Raw genomic sequence first — 17,367 nt, 5'->3', positions numbered from 1 at the left:
AATGATTTTAGCTTTAAAATGTGTAATATAGTAACATTAAAAATCATCAGAATTAACACAATACTGTGTTCTACCTTGCAAATGTGTGATTTCAACGTAAGAATTTATAATTGTAAATTTTATCTCATTTTCTGCTGAAATTGTCATTACCGCAATGTGTCCGGCTGTGTTTGAACATGCGTGATGTTGTAATTTAATCAAATTATCACAATAATATTAAGAAAAAAAATAAATGGATGTTTTGCTAGACTACTTTAGATGACAGAAAAAATATTTACTGAATATTCATGTAAATAATAATGAAGAAAAACTAGGAATATGATGTGTCCATGCCTGATGTTCTCATCCTCCGCAACATTTTTTGAGAAGAGTTTAAGCACACATACAGAATTTTAATAAAGTTTGTTTTTGAGTGACCAAGCACATGGACCAGTTACTTCAAGATGGCTACCAGGTAAGATCATTTTTTTACAGTTAATTTGAAATATTGTCTTGTCAGAATGCTTACACGACATTTTAATTATAATTAACGCAACAGATAAATGTTAATTTAATTAATAGAATCATAATACTTTGATTTTAAATGCATGTGCAGAATCTCCAAATTATGTTCTTTCAGGTTTGTCATGTCATTTTGAAAATATGTCAGTGTTGATGTTTTCTGACTGTTGCGGTAATGAGATTTTTTAGGACTAATTTTTTAAATTATGTTACAAAAAGTGTTAAATGATAAGTAAAAGTTTTTAAATTAATGTTCCCATTTACTCCAGTTTTTCAATGTCTGGTGGGAAAAAAAAGTAAATTTAAGCAATTTTTACATTTTCATGCTTGACATTTTTAAAACCAAGTTTTCGTGAGAATCACCCAGGCAGTCCTGATGGGCCCCCCATTTTTCCATTTTAGTTTTCTATAACAAACTCTATGATAACCAAAACTTGATTCAGTCATATTTTATTTTGCTGAATGAAAAATACACTTTTTTTACATTACTTACACATTTATTTTTTTATACTTTATTACTTTAATGAATTAAATTTAATTAAATTTTAAATATGCCATTTTAGTTTTGTACATTACCAAAAAGCTCCAATCATAATAAAAGACAAACAAAACTGTCACTAGTCCTTTTTATTTAAAGAAAAAAAGGCAAAACAAAATAAATGCTATTGCTTACATGCTATAGCTTCCTCAAATGTATAGCTTATACTGAAGTTTATTCCCCAGTAAATGCCCACTGGCGTTTATAATATAATGTTGACATGATAAGTACCAAGCTACCTATGACATTAGCCTATTATTACTAATTTTATTATAGCCTATTCATTTAAAAATAAACATGTTTCAATGGTGTTTTGTATGCAAACAGCATTGTTAGTATACAGATTATTATTTAGCCTTTCACCTCAAATTGCATGTAGTTTATAACCAAATTATCAACTGAAAGTGTATGTTCTGCTATTTCAATGGGTTGTCTCAGTTCATTTTTAGCATTAATAATCGCAGGGATATTCAAACAGTTTAGCACTATAGCGAATGGCGTGGAACAGGGGGCGCCTATGATGCATTCTGCGTAAATTGAGCATTGCCGCGGGAAACGCGCGAGTTGAAAAATCTGAACTTTGGCGGATATTCACGCCACGTTAAACAGCTTGCTCTAGTAGTGACGTGATTACAGGAAGCGAGCGGAGTCGCAGAAGCCCCTCCCATTTTACGCAGATTTCCTCACGAATGTCAGTAATGGCTAGAATTTCACATATGAATGAAGCGAGTAAACTTAAAATGTTTAAGCGTCCAACTACGCATGAATAGCATGTTTTTGCCGCCTCTACCGCATTTGGTGTGAATGTGCAGATAGACAGTAATGAGACCCTTGCTGTCTAAATAAGTCGAAATAGGCACAGTCTAAATTTGAGCTACTTTTGAGGTAAACGAAAGTAAAAATGTCAATTTTGGTCAAAATTGAGAACATTAAGCCCTCTTCTAGCAATCTCAAATGCTCTAAATAATTATTAAACATCTCAAATTAGTTTTCTGAGAGGTGTACCATCCTAAATGCTCAACTAATACAAAGGATGCGTGTCCATCCACTCGTACGTCTGAGATTTTGGTTTCAGTTTAAAACATGGCAAATTTATTAGTTTTAATCTATTAGTCATTTTAAGATATGGATGTGGTGATTTTGTTTTTAAGCCTTTCATTTAATTTTTCTCAAAATTAACTTTGCTGACTCTTTCACTACACTGTAAAAAATACTTTGCTGCCTTAAAAAGTTTTGTTGAATCAACTCGGATTTACAAGTCATTTCAACTTACTATTATTTATCTTGACTAGAGATGAGTTGTTATAACTACAGGTAAGTGGTTATAACTTATAAAATTAAGTTGAATTTTCTCAACTATATTTTACAAGTTGTGACAACTCATCTCTTTTGACATGACTTGTCAAAACAATCTGAGTTGATTTAACAAAATAATTTTAGTCAGTATTTTTTACAGTGTAATAATACATACATTTGCATAAAGCATTCATATTTGTCTACGCTCATGTTGATTAGACTATTAAAAACGTGAAAAGTGTTAAATTAATGTAAATATAGAAAAGATATGTGTGATTAAGTTGCGATTAATCACGAGTTAACTCATTACAATCATGCGAATTATCTAGATTAAATATTTTAATCAATTGACAGCCCTAGTGTATATATTTATTTATTTATATTTGTATATATTTTAAATTGTATATTTTTTATTAAATATATGCATGCATGTATGCGTATTTAAATACTTTAGATGTGGAAAAATTAATTTATGTGATTTTTCTGTTTAAAAGACACTGGCATTCAAACATGGAAATCACAACCTTGTTTTGACTAATAAAACTTTATGTAGACTTAGTCCTGGAATTTCTAAGCAGCCACCCAATCAGATTGCAGCTTGTCTTTATGAGAGCTCTTGTATTCTTGTGGTCAGACATGCCATTTCTGAGTGAGCCTAGTGGTCTTGCGGTTATGTGTTGGACGGGGTCTAAAGTAACCTCATCTATAATGCATCCTCATCGTTCAGTATTCCTCTGACACTCAGTCATGACACCCTTGAGGCACGGTCACAACCTCCTTAAACACATATGAGCGAAATAACACATATTTAATCAAATTCCTCTATCCACATTTACCGAAGCATTACTCCAACGATGTTGAAACTTGCACTTCAAACATTCATTTTCGAGCAAAAAGGAATATAAACCGCACATCATCCACAAAGCTCAGAGGCATTTCTGTGTGTGTACTCTTAAGCCCCACTGCAGGTCTGGGATGTTTTTTCTGGAATGGTTTCAAAGTCTCTTCTGTTGCCTCCAACCCACCCCAGTAGGTCCCACTGGAAGACTTGGGGATGAAGCAATGCTCTCTTCAAACGAGCAGACGGGGAGATTCTTTGTGTGTGGAGATGAGATAGAAGACATTTCACTTTGAGGTTGTTTACGGACATCAATTTTTTCGTAGGAACACAGACTGTTTAAAGTAACTACTCCTCATTTTGCAGCATTCATTGAGGAGAGCAGATGCATGGAACAGCGAGAGAGAGAATGGTCCAGAGTCTTTAGGACGAGATCATCAAGCACTCCCTTGAGGTCTCCTCCGTCCTTCTCCCCCGCTTAAAAACATGGCATGTCGTATATCATCCACCTCGAGTTTTCCTCCCTCGCTCATCGACAGTGGCCCTGAATGGGATGGGGTAATCTTTGCATGCTCTTGAAAACAAGCATGGACGCTACGGCAATATACACAACGCTCCCTTTCAAACATTCATTACTTGAGAGTTTGATATCTGTTGCTGATACTAGAATGGTCCTTCGGGAAAAAAGTCAAATGGAACATCTGCCTGACAGGCTGAATCTGTAATACTGGTCCCAGAAGGTTTAAAGCGGTACATTACTGTGTTTCAGTCCAGTGCTCAGCGCTATTCCTCTATCAGCTGGGGTCCATCGACTCTCTCTGCATACTATCTGATGTCTCCTGTTGTGCTTTAGAGGATAATAAAGTGTATTTTTTTGGTAACCATAAGCAATTGTTTTGGAATATGGATTGCGAAATTAGGAAGCAAAAAGTGAAAGATGGGTCTTTTTTAAAAGTTCATGGGAATTTTAAAATTATAATTGTTCAGAAAATGGAACCCACAGTATAAACAACAGCAGTACTCTAAAAAAAAAAAAAAAAACTCATTTGAGGTTTACCAACCACACAGTTCTTGTTAAAACACAAGAAACAAGTTTACAATAATGTACTATATGCAGCTTTGTCGTAAGTTTGCAATGCAAAACAGTTGCAATAAGACTCTTAATAATTCTTGAAAATGCAAATCATACTATATAACTTAAATAAGTTATTTATAGCAGAACTAGATAATTGTATTATAACACAAGCAAACATATTATTTTGAGTGAATCTCTTAAAGGATTAGTCAATTTTCTTTAAAAAATCCAGATAATTTACTCACAACCATGTCATCCAAAATGTTGATGTTTTTCTTTGTTCAGTCGAGAAGAAATTATGTTTTTTGAGGAAAACATTCCAGGACTTTTCTCATTTTAATGGACTTTAATGGACACCAACACGTAACAGTTTTAATGCAGTTTAAAATTGCAGTTTCAAAGGACTCTAAATGATCCTAAATGAAAAAAATATGCACATTTACACCACAACTTCTCGTCTATCTCCGGTCCTGTGACGCACCAGCGCGACTTCACGTAATGTGTAATAACGTGTTACATATATGAAACGCACATTTGCAGTCCATTTTAAACAATAAACTGACACAAAGACATTAATTAGTATCATTTGACATACAACATCGGAACGGTCCTCTTTCTCCACACTTGTAAACACAGGGGCGTAGTTTAGCATGCGTCATCCGTGACCTCTGTGACCTCTGATGACGTATTGCGTGAGGTCGTTTACAAGTCACAGGACCAGAGATAGACGAGAAGTTGTGGTTTAAAAGTGCATATTTTTTATTTTCCTTGTCAAATATGACAATCGTTTCGCTAGATAGGACCTTTTGCCTCGTTTGGGATCATTTGAAATTCAGTTGAAACTGCAATTTTAAACTGCATTAAAACTAATAAGTGTTGGGGTCCATTTAAGCCCATTAAAATGAGAAAAATCCTGGAATGTTTTCCTCAAAAAATATAATTTTTGAACAAAGAAAGACATCAACATTTTGGATGACATGGTGGTAAGTAATTGATCTGGATTTTTTTTTTAAGAAAATGGACTTATCCTTTAATAAAATTATCAATGTTTCTTGCTGACGTTGTATGTAAAATGTTTCAACGCTGATTTAAAGACCATAAACTACAGCACGGAGTAAAAAAAAACTTAAGCAATAGGTACTGGATTTTGTTATAAATTAAAACGAAAGCTGAAGGCAACTATTTTTTAGACAACTGTGTTTAACATTGCAGTTTCAATCTCATTACGACGTGGGAAGCTCTGCATGGCCTGTTTATGTACCGGGGTATAATTATTTTGGCAATCATATCATGCATTAAAATCAGCTAACAGTAAAGAGACCATGATGCAGTGTGTGACACACACACACACACACACACACAAGCACGCAATTTACCTTTTATTTTTTTCAAGAAATTTTGACAAACAACAACTGTGACCTTTAAGTTGGTGGAGGCAGCATGCTTCTGATCACAGCGACTGGAAACACAGCCAGACTGAAATGTCAACCGTCCCTGCGGTTCCAGCACTGACGCAAAACTGCCAGAGAGCTACAGGGAAAGCCAGGGGAGTGAGAGAAAGAGATGACAGAGAGAGAGAGAGAGAGAGAGAGAGAGAGAGAGAGAGAGAGATAGGGGGGGATAAAATAGTGGAATGTTGGAATAGCATTCTAGGATAATACTCTTACTATTGCTGAAGTATGATGTCATACACTGTACTGTACATTGTACAACAGCGCTATATCCAACTTGATCCTTAACTCGGAAAGTAACATCAGCTATTTTTTTTAGATTCTAATTCTTGATTTATTATTTGACCGGTCTACTGTACCAACTTATGTGGTCTATGTTATAATTTTGTTTTGTTTACATGTGTGACAAATGTTTAAATGCAATGCTTTAAGGTCAGAAGTGCAGAATTTCAGCTAACCTTATATAAACATGTAATGAGATGAGGTCATAATACATTTGGCAGACGCTTTTATCCAAAGCGACTCACAGTGCAACACAGGGTATACATTTTATCAGTATGTGCCCTGCGCTGCAATCCAGCGTTGGGTCAAAAAGGGATGAGCCCAGTCCCTTGGGTTGTAATTCAACATATGTTTGGTTGTTTCAACCCAAAATGCTGGGTTGTTTTAACCCATTGTTGGGTCAAATATAAACATAAACTTTTTGCAATGCTAATGAAATGCTATACCGCTGACTGAGTTTAAATTTTCGCAAAATAATGTTTGTAATGCAAGGTATTCCTGAAGGTAGCCGAGCATAAGCAGTGTCTCTCTCTCTCTCTCTTTCTCTCTCTCTCTCTCTCTCTCTCTCTCTCTCTCTGTGTGTGTGTGTGTGTGTGTGTGTGTGTGTGTGTGTGTGTGTGTGTGTGTGGTTGAGTAACAGAAACTCACCTAAGCTCTAGGCTGGCTCTTAAAGGCTGAACATGTCATATTGTATTAAAGCAGGTATATGGATGGTAGATTCCGACGTCTCTTTAGAAAGCTGCAGGCTAGGTCAACCAACAGAGCACAAACTAACAAGCGCTGACCCCTGACAACCAAACACAAATATAAAAACATTTTCATGTCTTATCTTTTAACCAAACACGGGTATCATTACGTATAGGGCTGAAAGCACTTAAAGGAACACTCCACTTTTTTGAAAATACGGACTACTGGCACATCCGCAAACTTGACTGTAAATTTCGTCACCGCCCCTTTTTGGGGGTAAACAAACTAGAGTTCCTATAGACTTTCATACAAAATAGCAGAACAAAGCAACGTTCGTCCACAGCCGACAGGCGTAAATAACTTATGAAATCACTCCGATTAAACATGTCGAGTAATTATCTGTCCACCCTGCCTGCCATAGAGTGCAAAAGATATATTAACACATTTAATTTGGTCAATATAAAAACATGTCCCTTTCATTCTCCCAGCATCAAATTTGTGTAACAACGCTATAATATTATTATTATTCACTCAGTACTCTAAATATAAAGACATTATATATAAATACGAAGTAACTTTCAAATACAAAGTAAAATCATTCACTGTCTTCCCTGTTGACTCGATGAGGTATGAGTAAATGTCCGGGTAAGACACATCTGGCCAATGAGGAGCGTTGTTACATAAATTTGACGCTGGGAGAATGAAAGGGACATGTTTTTATATTGACCAAATTAAATGTGTTCATGTGTCTTTTGCGCTCTGTGGCAGGCACGGTGGACAGATATTTACTCAAAATGTTTAATCTGAGTGATTTCTTAAGTTATTTACGCCTGCCGGGTGTGTACAAACTTTGCGTTGTTCCGCTATTTTGAATGGAAGTCAATGGGAAGTCTAGTTTGTTTTCCTCCAAAAGTGGGCGTGAACCTGTTCAGAGACATTCTATGACGTTGCGCCGGTTGTGCGCATATACTCTTTTTCCAGCTCCCCTAGACTTAAACATTTTATTTTTACCTTTTTGGAATCCATTCAGCCGATCTCCGGGTCTGGCGATACCACTTTTAGCATAGCTTGACATAATCCATTGAATCTGATTAGATCATTTAACATCGCACTAAAAAATTAGTTCGCAGTGCCCGAAAATAGTCATTGAAAGTTACTAAAGGGACTATTTTTGGCTGCGTAATATCATTGCGCATCCTGCAGCCATGTTACGGCAGCAAAGTCATTGATTATTACGCCAGAATGAGAGTATAGTTCCTAGCCAAATCGGGCTAGAAAATCGCAACTTTTAATGTTCTGTCTGTCTTAGTACACGATGTAACTACAGAAGAGTCAAGTTTTAAATAGGAAAAATATCAAAACTCTTTGGTTATTTTTTAGCGTGATGCTAATGGTCTAACCAGATTCAATGGATTATGCTAAGCTATATGCTAAAAGTGGTACTGCCAGACCCAAAGATCAGCTGAATGGATTTCACAAAAGGTAAAAATTAAATGTTTCAATCAAACTCTAGGGTAGCTGGAACATTAGCAGTTTTTCCAAAAAAAAAAAAAAAAAATGGAGTGTCTCTAAGCCATAGTCTGACAAATGTTTTTATGTGATCTGTTTGATGTGTCATAATAAAACTTTTTGGGTTATGCTTAAATTCTTTTCAAACATTTCATGAGACCTTCCAATGGATGTTGTGTACTAGACCCTTGACTGTCAGAAAAAAAATTGTCAAAAATGATCCCTAGCCTTCATTGGGACACCTTTCAAGTTCATATTAGTAACTCAAAGGTGCAAACTGTATTGGTACCAAAGAGTGCATATTAGTACCAAATGTATACACTTCTTCACCTTATAAGACATATTTTACCTAGGGTACTGTTCTAGTGATACTTGGGACATTTGTTTTGACATTTTGTGCAGAGTTTGCATGATTGTACATTTATGTTTAATCACGAGTTTGCCTGCCCATTCACTCTTTAAAAATAATGGTAAACAAACTTGGCTTGCTGTTTCGAAGTGAGCTCAAACCCGAGGCTTGCCTCGAGCCCAAATTCAACCCTTTTATCTTATGAATTTTGCTTCTCCAGCAAATTAATCTTCTTTGACAAATGTTTTTACCTAAAAACAGCACTGATTAAGAAAATGATGCATTCGCAATCTGGATCTGTTTGATGAGATTTAATATGGATTTGATGGTTAGACCAAGCAAATTCACCGGGGTGCACATGAACAGTTGTCTGAATAATCGATTCTTCGGGAACTGCTGTAATTCTTATACTTAACTTTACGCTGTTTACAGTTGCCAAGCAACGCTGCGACTAGCATTAGTACATAATGTACGGTCACAGATGTGCATTTATCACCCTTATACAACGGGCTTGAGCGCCTCTCTTTCAATCATAATTTCTAGTCAGAGTACTCCATTATAAACCTTAATATTATTTTTCACAACTTCACGGTTTGTGAGTCCTTCATTTACACAGATTCTCCCCTTAACACACAAGTCTACTGTATGTTCAAACTGTGTGTGTTTGTGTCCAAAAAGCTTTTGAAAATGGGACAAGCAATCAATTATGGGCATCGCTTGGCAGCCGCTCAGAATGACAGGCCATTGTTAGTTTTCCTCCCTCTCTCTCTCTCTCTCTCTCTCTCTCTCTCTCTTTTTCTCTCTCTCTCTATCTGTCACGTCTGCTATAACCTCTCCTGGGTTCTCCCTCTCATCTCTGAGCCTTTCTACTCAACAGCTGCAAGTCTAATGAAGCAAGATCCAGCATACCTGCAGAGAGAGAGAAAGAGATAGAGAGAGAGAGACAGAGAGCGAGAGAGAGAGAGAGAAAAGAAGAGTCCCCTGTTTGTCTTTGTATTGCAGGTGTGAGATAATGGGAACGTTTAGTGTACCTGGCTGTAATTTGCTTGGGGAAAAAGCAAAGACTTCTGTCAGTTCTTCATTCCTCTGTGGTGAATGATAAGTCTCATCGCCTCGGGGACGATTCCGATCGGCTCAATCAACAGTAATGTAAACAGCAGGTCGCAAAAGCCGTGTTCCAGTTTAGATTATGGAATTTTCTTACGATGATCTTGTCAGGGCTGCGGCATCGGGGGACGCCTGTTGCTCAGGATAGCAAAATAAAGAGACTTTGCAAGTTTCATATGCTGTGATGTGCTGTACAGTACAGTAGAGTACAGTGATACTCAAATGTCCATCTGAAACCTGTAAATAGATCAAACTGTTGCAAACGGGTTATAAAATATTAAAGATTTTTAGTATTTTTAGTGAATAAAGTTAAGTTCATAAGTTTTGGAGAATCTCCAAAATGTTAGTGATTAAGATGGATCATACAAATTGCATATTTTTTTTGTTTAGTATTGCCCTGAATAAGTTATTTTAAAACAGATGGCTACATAGTCACATAGATACAATAAGGAGCCATTCATATGTCGCGCCTATAAGCGCGTTGAAAACGTCAGCCGCGTAATCTTGACACATGACCTGCTGTATGCTTGCGGCATTCTTCTGTGCGAACACGCCTACAAAAACAAGCGTGTTGCACCGCGTGTGCGGCATGACCCGCCATTATCAGAGCGCATACCATGGGCCTACATTTGAGATAACGGTACATTCGCATAGGACAGAAGCGTTAACCCTTGATGGAAGGCTTGTCTGAAGACTGGCCTACAGCCAATCACAGTGGCCGCTACACATGCTCTGATCTTCCATAAACGTAATTGGCTAGCTCTGCATAGGTTATTTGCATAAGGCAATCTGATTGGAAGACGCATGTGTTGTTTGAAAATTTGATTTGCAAGCAACACCAGTGACGTGGCGCTGACGGATCCACAATTTAGTTCGGCAACGCTTGACGTCACCCATTAAAAGTGAATGGGAAGCGTTAACACTTACGCCCCATGTGAACGTACCGTCACATGACCTGCGATGCGCTTGCGGCATTCTGAAAAGTTCAGATGTTTTTAACCCGATGCGGTGCGGACGCACCTAAAAAAAACAAGCGTATTGCACCGCGTGTGTGTAGTGACCGCGTCACTTCCATTATCAGCGCGCATACCGCGCACCTACATTTGAAATAATGGTACATTCACACGGGGCGTAAGCGTTAACGCTTGACGGATGACTTGACTGAAGCGTAGCCAACAGCCAATTGCAATGGCCGCTACACATGCTCTGGTCTTCCATAAACGTACTTGGCTGGCTTTGCTCACAACTCAGTTCGGCAACGTGCGACGTCACCAATTAAAAGTAAATGGGAAGCGTTAACACTTACGCCCCATGTGAACATACCGTCACATGACCTGCGGTGGGCTTGCGGCATTTTGAAAAGTTGAGATGTTTTCAACTCAATGCGGTGCTGATGCGCCTAGAAAAAACGAGCGGGTCGCACCGGATGCGAGTCATCACCGCGTCGCTTCCATTATCAGCGTGCATACCGTGCGCCTACATAAGAAATAACATACATTCACATGAGACAAAAACGTTAATACTCAATGAAAGGCTTGTCTGAAACGTGGCCAACAGCCAATCACAGTGGCCGCAACACATGCTCTGGCTAGCTCTGCCTTGGTTATTTGCATAAGTCGATCTGATTGGCTGACACACGCGTTGCCGCTTAAAAAGTTGAGAAATATTCAATTTCTGCTGCGCACATTGGCAGTGACGCGGCGCCTACGGATCCACAATTCAGTTCGGCAACACTTGACGTCACCCATTAAAAGTGAATGGGAAGCATCAACGCTTACTGTAACGGTACATTCAAATAGGCGAAAGTGTTAACGCTTGATGGAAGGCTTGTCTGAAGCATGGCCAACAGCCAATAACAGTGGCCGCAACACATGCTCTGGTCTTCCATAAACTTAATTGATTGACTCTGCCTAGGTTATTTGGATAAGGCGATCTGATTGGCTGATGCACATTTTGACGCTTGAAAAGTGGAGAAATTGTCAACTTCTGTCGCGAGCAACAGCACTGACGCAGTGCCGATGGATCCACAATTCAGCTCGGCAATGAATGAATGATAAGCGTTAACGCCCTGTGTGAATGTACCGTAACAAACTTGAGTGCGCAAAAGACGCGATATGAGAACGGACCCTAAAAATTTTACTTATGGAAATAGCCTAGTTCAAAAGTTTACACACCTTTGATGTAAACAACTGATCTTCAGAAAAAATCACACGGTCTTGCACATTCTTTGCCTTTTAATCATCTTGTGCATGTGTGACCCCTTTCCAACAGTAGACTATATGATGTTGAGATTCATCTTCTCACACTGAAAACATTTGGTATAGCTAGATATGAGTTTCTCAAAAGATTTACTAACTAAACATTTACTAATGCTCAAGAAAGCAACGCAATGCATTGAGGGCCAGGGGTTTGTAGCCTAAACCTTGGACTGAGGTGATCGGTCTCCGCTGGGAAACGTAAATATTTTAGGTAGCTTCTTAAGGTCATTACTACATACATACAAGATACAATTTTTAAACAAAATACTAATAAATGAAACTGTTCAAGACTCTAAATGTATGCGTTATTGCGGATCAGTTTATTTTGTAACTTTTGTAAGGATTTAAAATGTATAAAACATTTATTAAAAACAATTGCTTATTTCTACTTACAAATACTAACATTTTTGCTGATTCTGCAAGAGGTATTTAAACGTACAGTATGAGCCCAACCGTACATTGGAAAATTGGTCCAAAGGTACTACTAAGCATTTTTGTAACATTCAAGTGGAACATTGAAACAATACTGGAACATACTGGGACAACATGGATCATAAGGTTTTAAGTCCATGCCAGACTGGGTGTAACACAGAAAGGGGAACATGCCAAGTACCACATGCCAGGTTTAACCTTACCTTTTCTCAGAAAGAATGTACAAGAAAGTACAAAAGTTGTCACTGAGTCAGTACATTTAAACATTTGTAGCTAACTTTTTGTAGCAAATTGTTACCTCAAAGGTACATATTGGACCTTCTTAATAGGTACCATCCCAGTGACAAATTTTGTACCTTCTTGTACCTTTTTTCTGATTATATAGTGGTATTTGGACTTCACTGTACATCCATTGACATATAAATATAAAAATTATAATTTTTAATTACTTTATGAATGATTGAAATAGTTATGCAATAAATAAATGAGCAGATACAAAACTTTCCTTTCCTTGCTAGCATCAGCGAGGCTGCGGCGCTGTTAAAATGTCTGGGGGCGTAATTAACGCTTCTGGCATCGTGCGCTTTATTCTGTGTTTGCAATGGTAATGTGACCGTGTCTTTTTAGAAGATCTCCCACTGTGCATTCAGCCCCAGTTGCCTTCGGCCAACAGGAACAAAGTCAGCACACATGCAACGGAAACACAATCCAACTACAACAAAACTTACTGCTGTACTTTTGCAAAAACTGCTGATACTGTAACCAACACACCCCTAATAAATGTCATTTCAGCATAGTCTAAAGAAAGAACATTTGCATAAATTCTGCATCACCATAGAGAATTAGATAACACTTTATTTCGAAAGTCCACTTCAGATATTTTAAGCTATTGACTATAAGTAACTTCTAGTCAACTAACAGTCAACCACCTGTGTGCATTATATCTTCTAGCACTTTATTGTGATGATCCCTCATCATTAGATATTCAAAAGTGACTTGTCAACATCTCACCTTATGCCCTTAACCCCTTCCCTAACAGTCTATTAATACTATAATGATAATTTGTGGAAAAGTAATTGCAAAGTTACTTATACAGGGAGTGCAGAATTATTAGGCAAGTTGTATTTTTGAGGATTACTTTTGTTATTGTACAACTACAGTGCTCTTGGTCAATTCAAAATGTTAACAAACCCTCAAACCTGAACATTTAAGTAGTAAAAGTGAAATTTTGGCTTTATTAAGAGAATATTTCTATGTACATCAATATTAGGCAACTATTAGTGTGCAGAATTATTAGGCAACTAAATGAAAAACAAAGATTTGACCATCTCCCTTGTTTTTTTTCACCTGTTAAAGTGAGAATAATAAACAAACTCTACATTTACAAAAAATAATAAAACAATAAAAAATATATATATATATATAGATTCAGTGACCAATATAGCCACCCTTTTTTTCGATAACAGTCACAAGCCTTCCATTCATGGATTCAGTCAGTTTCTTGATCTGGTCTGAACCAACATTTTGTGCAGACGCAACCACAGCCTCCCAGACACTGTTCAGAGATGTGTACGGTTTACCTTCACTGTAAATGTCCTGCTTAAGAAGGGATCAAAAGGTCTCAATAGAGTTTAAGTCAGGTGAAGAAGGGGCCATGGCATTAGTTTTTCATCTCTAAGGCCTTTACTGGCCAGCCACTCAGTTGAGTACTTGATGCATGTGATGAAGCGTTGTCTTGCATAAAAAAGTCTTATTGAAAGATGCAGATTTTTTTCCTGTACCACTGCTTGAAAAAAGTGTCTTCTAAAAATTGGCAGTAGGTCTGAGAGTTGTTTTTTATGTCCATTTTCAACCCAAAAAGGTCCAACTAGCTCATCTTTAATAATACTTGTCTGTGCCTGCCTGCCTGTAATGTAGAAGACACTTTCTTCAAGCAGTGGTACAGGAAAAAGTTTGCATCTTTCAAGAAGACTTAATTATTTCTAAGACAACGCTCTATCACATGCATCAAAGTACTCCACTGCATGGCTGGCCAGTAAAGGCCTTAGAGATGAAAAACTAATGACATGGCCCCCTTGTTCACCTGACTTAAACTTTATTGAGACCTTTTGATCCCTTCTTAAGCAGGACATTTACAGTGAAGGTAAACAGTACACCTCTCTGAACAGTGTCTGGGAGGCTGTGGTTGTGGCTGCACAAAATGTTGGTTCAGACCAGATCAAGAAACTGACTGAATCCATGAATGGAAGGCTTGTGACTGTTATCGAAAAGAAGGGTGGCTATATTGGTCACTGAGTTTATATATTTTTTATTTTTTATTGTTTTATTAATTTTTTTGTAAATGTAGAGTTTGTTTATTATTCTCACTTTAACAGTTGAAAAAAAAAACAAGTGAGATGGTAAAATCTTTATTTTTCATTTAGTTGCCTAATAATTCTGCACACTAATAGTTGCCTAATAATGATGTACAAATATTCTCTTAATAAAGCCAAAATTTCACTTTTACTACTTAAATGTTCAGGTTTGAGGGTTTGTTAACATTTTGAATTGACCAAGAGCACTGTAGTTGTACAATAACAAAAGTAATCCTCAAAAATACAACTTGCCTAATAATTCTGCACTCCCTGTAGTTAGTAGAATGTCCAATGTGGACCAAAATGTGCCATTAACACAAAAATGACAAAACCGAGAATGGATCAAAGTCTAGCAGAAAAGGCCAAAACTACTCACTGAGTTAATTTTCACAATCATTGCATTTGCCATATTAAATAGTCCTTTGCAATTCAAATGCCACAGATCTCAAGAAAAATGCATTGGGCTGCAAAAAGGAACCAAATGTGTTGTTTTTTTTAATTGCATTTTCAGCAACACCGTTCATTTCCATTTTGGTTCTTGTTCACACTCCATTCTACAATTCATTAGTATGCCAGTAACTAAAAACAATCACAATCGAGAAACGGGGAGTGAAATGGACTCACGTGTATGGGGATAAAACTGGGAGCATCAGATAAGTTAGAGACCCCACCCATCCCACAATACACCTCTGTCTCTCTCTCCCGCATGCCTGCGTCCATCAAAGAAGCGTCCACCGGGACCGACGTGTTTTGACAGATGCTCATTCTGTCTTGGCACATCTCACAGGATGGTATGGCACTTGTCATCCTGATAAGGAGAAAGAGAGTGAGAGAAAGAGAGAGATTGTGATTAACAAAACAAAAGCATTTCCATTTAAACAGAGCCACATTTTTAACCACCCTCAAGGCCTATTAAATTTAAGCAAAATAGGGCAGATAAAAACACTGCAAAAGCAACGGACAGCCTTTTTGTTGTCAAACTGCTCTGTGGTGCCATGATAAATGGGTACAAATGGCATTTTTGTCAGCGTGTGTGTGTGCTCTCGTGTTCACCTTGCATTGAGAGATTATTATACAATCAAATTTTGGAAATAGTCACATAATTATTTGAAGGTTGTGGCATTTAAAAGAACAGTTGACCTGAAAATGAATAGAGTGGCATTTTAATTACCTTTAAATTTATGCATTTGGCAGACGCTTTTATCCAAAGTGACTTACAGTGAATAATACAATATAAACACTTTCCTTTTTCGTGGGATTGAACCTGTGACCTTTGTGATGCTTGCACAATGCTGGGCCACATGCACACTTTTTTCCCTTCCATGTAAAACAAAAGGCCATTTTTGAAGACTCTCTACGGTTACACATTTGTATTTCTGTGCATGAGCGTGCGGGTATACGACCTCCCCCCGGGTCAGAGTTATGTACGTTCCTAAACCTGTTCGCATGCACCCCCATTTCTTGCCCGAGGCCCATTCACACTTTCTACACCGGCGCATGTGACAGCCTGGCTATACCTGCGTCGGCCAATCAGAGCTCTTCACCCGAAGGGCGATACAGGATGTGACAATAGAGCGAGCTGCAGGTCAAGCGGGGAGTCTGCTGCATGCAGACTCCTGACAGGTGCAGTATACTGATGTACCTTGGCACAACTGGGCTCCGTCTCAGTGAACAATTCTGCCAGAATTTGATGAGCTGACCGCGAGTTTTTATGTATGCAGGAAACAGAAAGAGCTCTCCGGGTGCCCATGCATAGATTTTCTTTTGTTTTTTGCATAGATTTTTAAGAATGTGCTGTTTGTATTGGCTATTTGTTGTCTTGCAAAACAAATAGAAATTTTCCACTTCACCTCAGGCAAATTACAGTGTACGCAAGGAAGAACTAAACTGAAATCCCTTATACTTATTTTTTCTTGTTCATCTATAATTTTGTGCAATTAAATAAGTTGGAACTGTTGAACAAACAGACGTCAATCAAACTTTGATTGTTAGGTAGTTTCTGTCTTATTTGTGCTTTGCTAACTATGTACTGTATATCTACAAAAATACATTCAAGAACAAAAATGGTACCTTTAGGGCAGTACACTTTAAAATGTCCTAATACCGGTATGTCCCATTTAGGTACAGATATGTATACATTTGGTATTAATATATATTTCTGACATAGCCTATTATTATGAACTCTTTAGGTACAAAAGTGTGCTTTTTGAAAGGGTGCCAGCCTAGTGACAGCTAGGGCCAATTTTTTTCAAATTCATCAAAAATTTTCCATCTTCTCTACCTCGGGATGGGTATAGAGGCTAGGAAGTCTGTGAGTTGCCACTAAGTCTGTGAGTTGCCTGCCAATGCACATTCTATTAATTGCCTTCATTTTAAAAATTATTTATTACATATTTTGTATATTAGCTTGGCTTCTTTGATGGATGTTAACATTTTTTATAAAAAAAATATAGTAAAAAAATTAACAAGTAAAACAAAAATGTTTTGAGTAGACTATATGAAAAAGTAGTCCTCCAGATTATTTTATCCATTGTGTCACAAAAGGTTGGAGACCCCTGGGCTAGAGTCTACATAATGCTCCAGACTGAATACAACCTCTTGAAAACTGCAGATGATCCAACATCTACAAATAAATGACACCCATCCCTTCCCTCATGAGGACTTCAAATGACGTTTGTACTGGATCATCA

Source organism: Misgurnus anguillicaudatus, chromosome 9 (assembly GCF_027580225.2).
Source record: "Misgurnus anguillicaudatus chromosome 9, ASM2758022v2, whole genome shotgun sequence".
NCBI classification, from domain to species: Eukaryota; Metazoa; Chordata; class Actinopteri; order Cypriniformes; family Cobitidae; genus Misgurnus; species Misgurnus anguillicaudatus.
The sequence above is the reverse complement of the archived record's forward strand: the minus strand, read 5'-3'. Positions refer to the sequence as shown.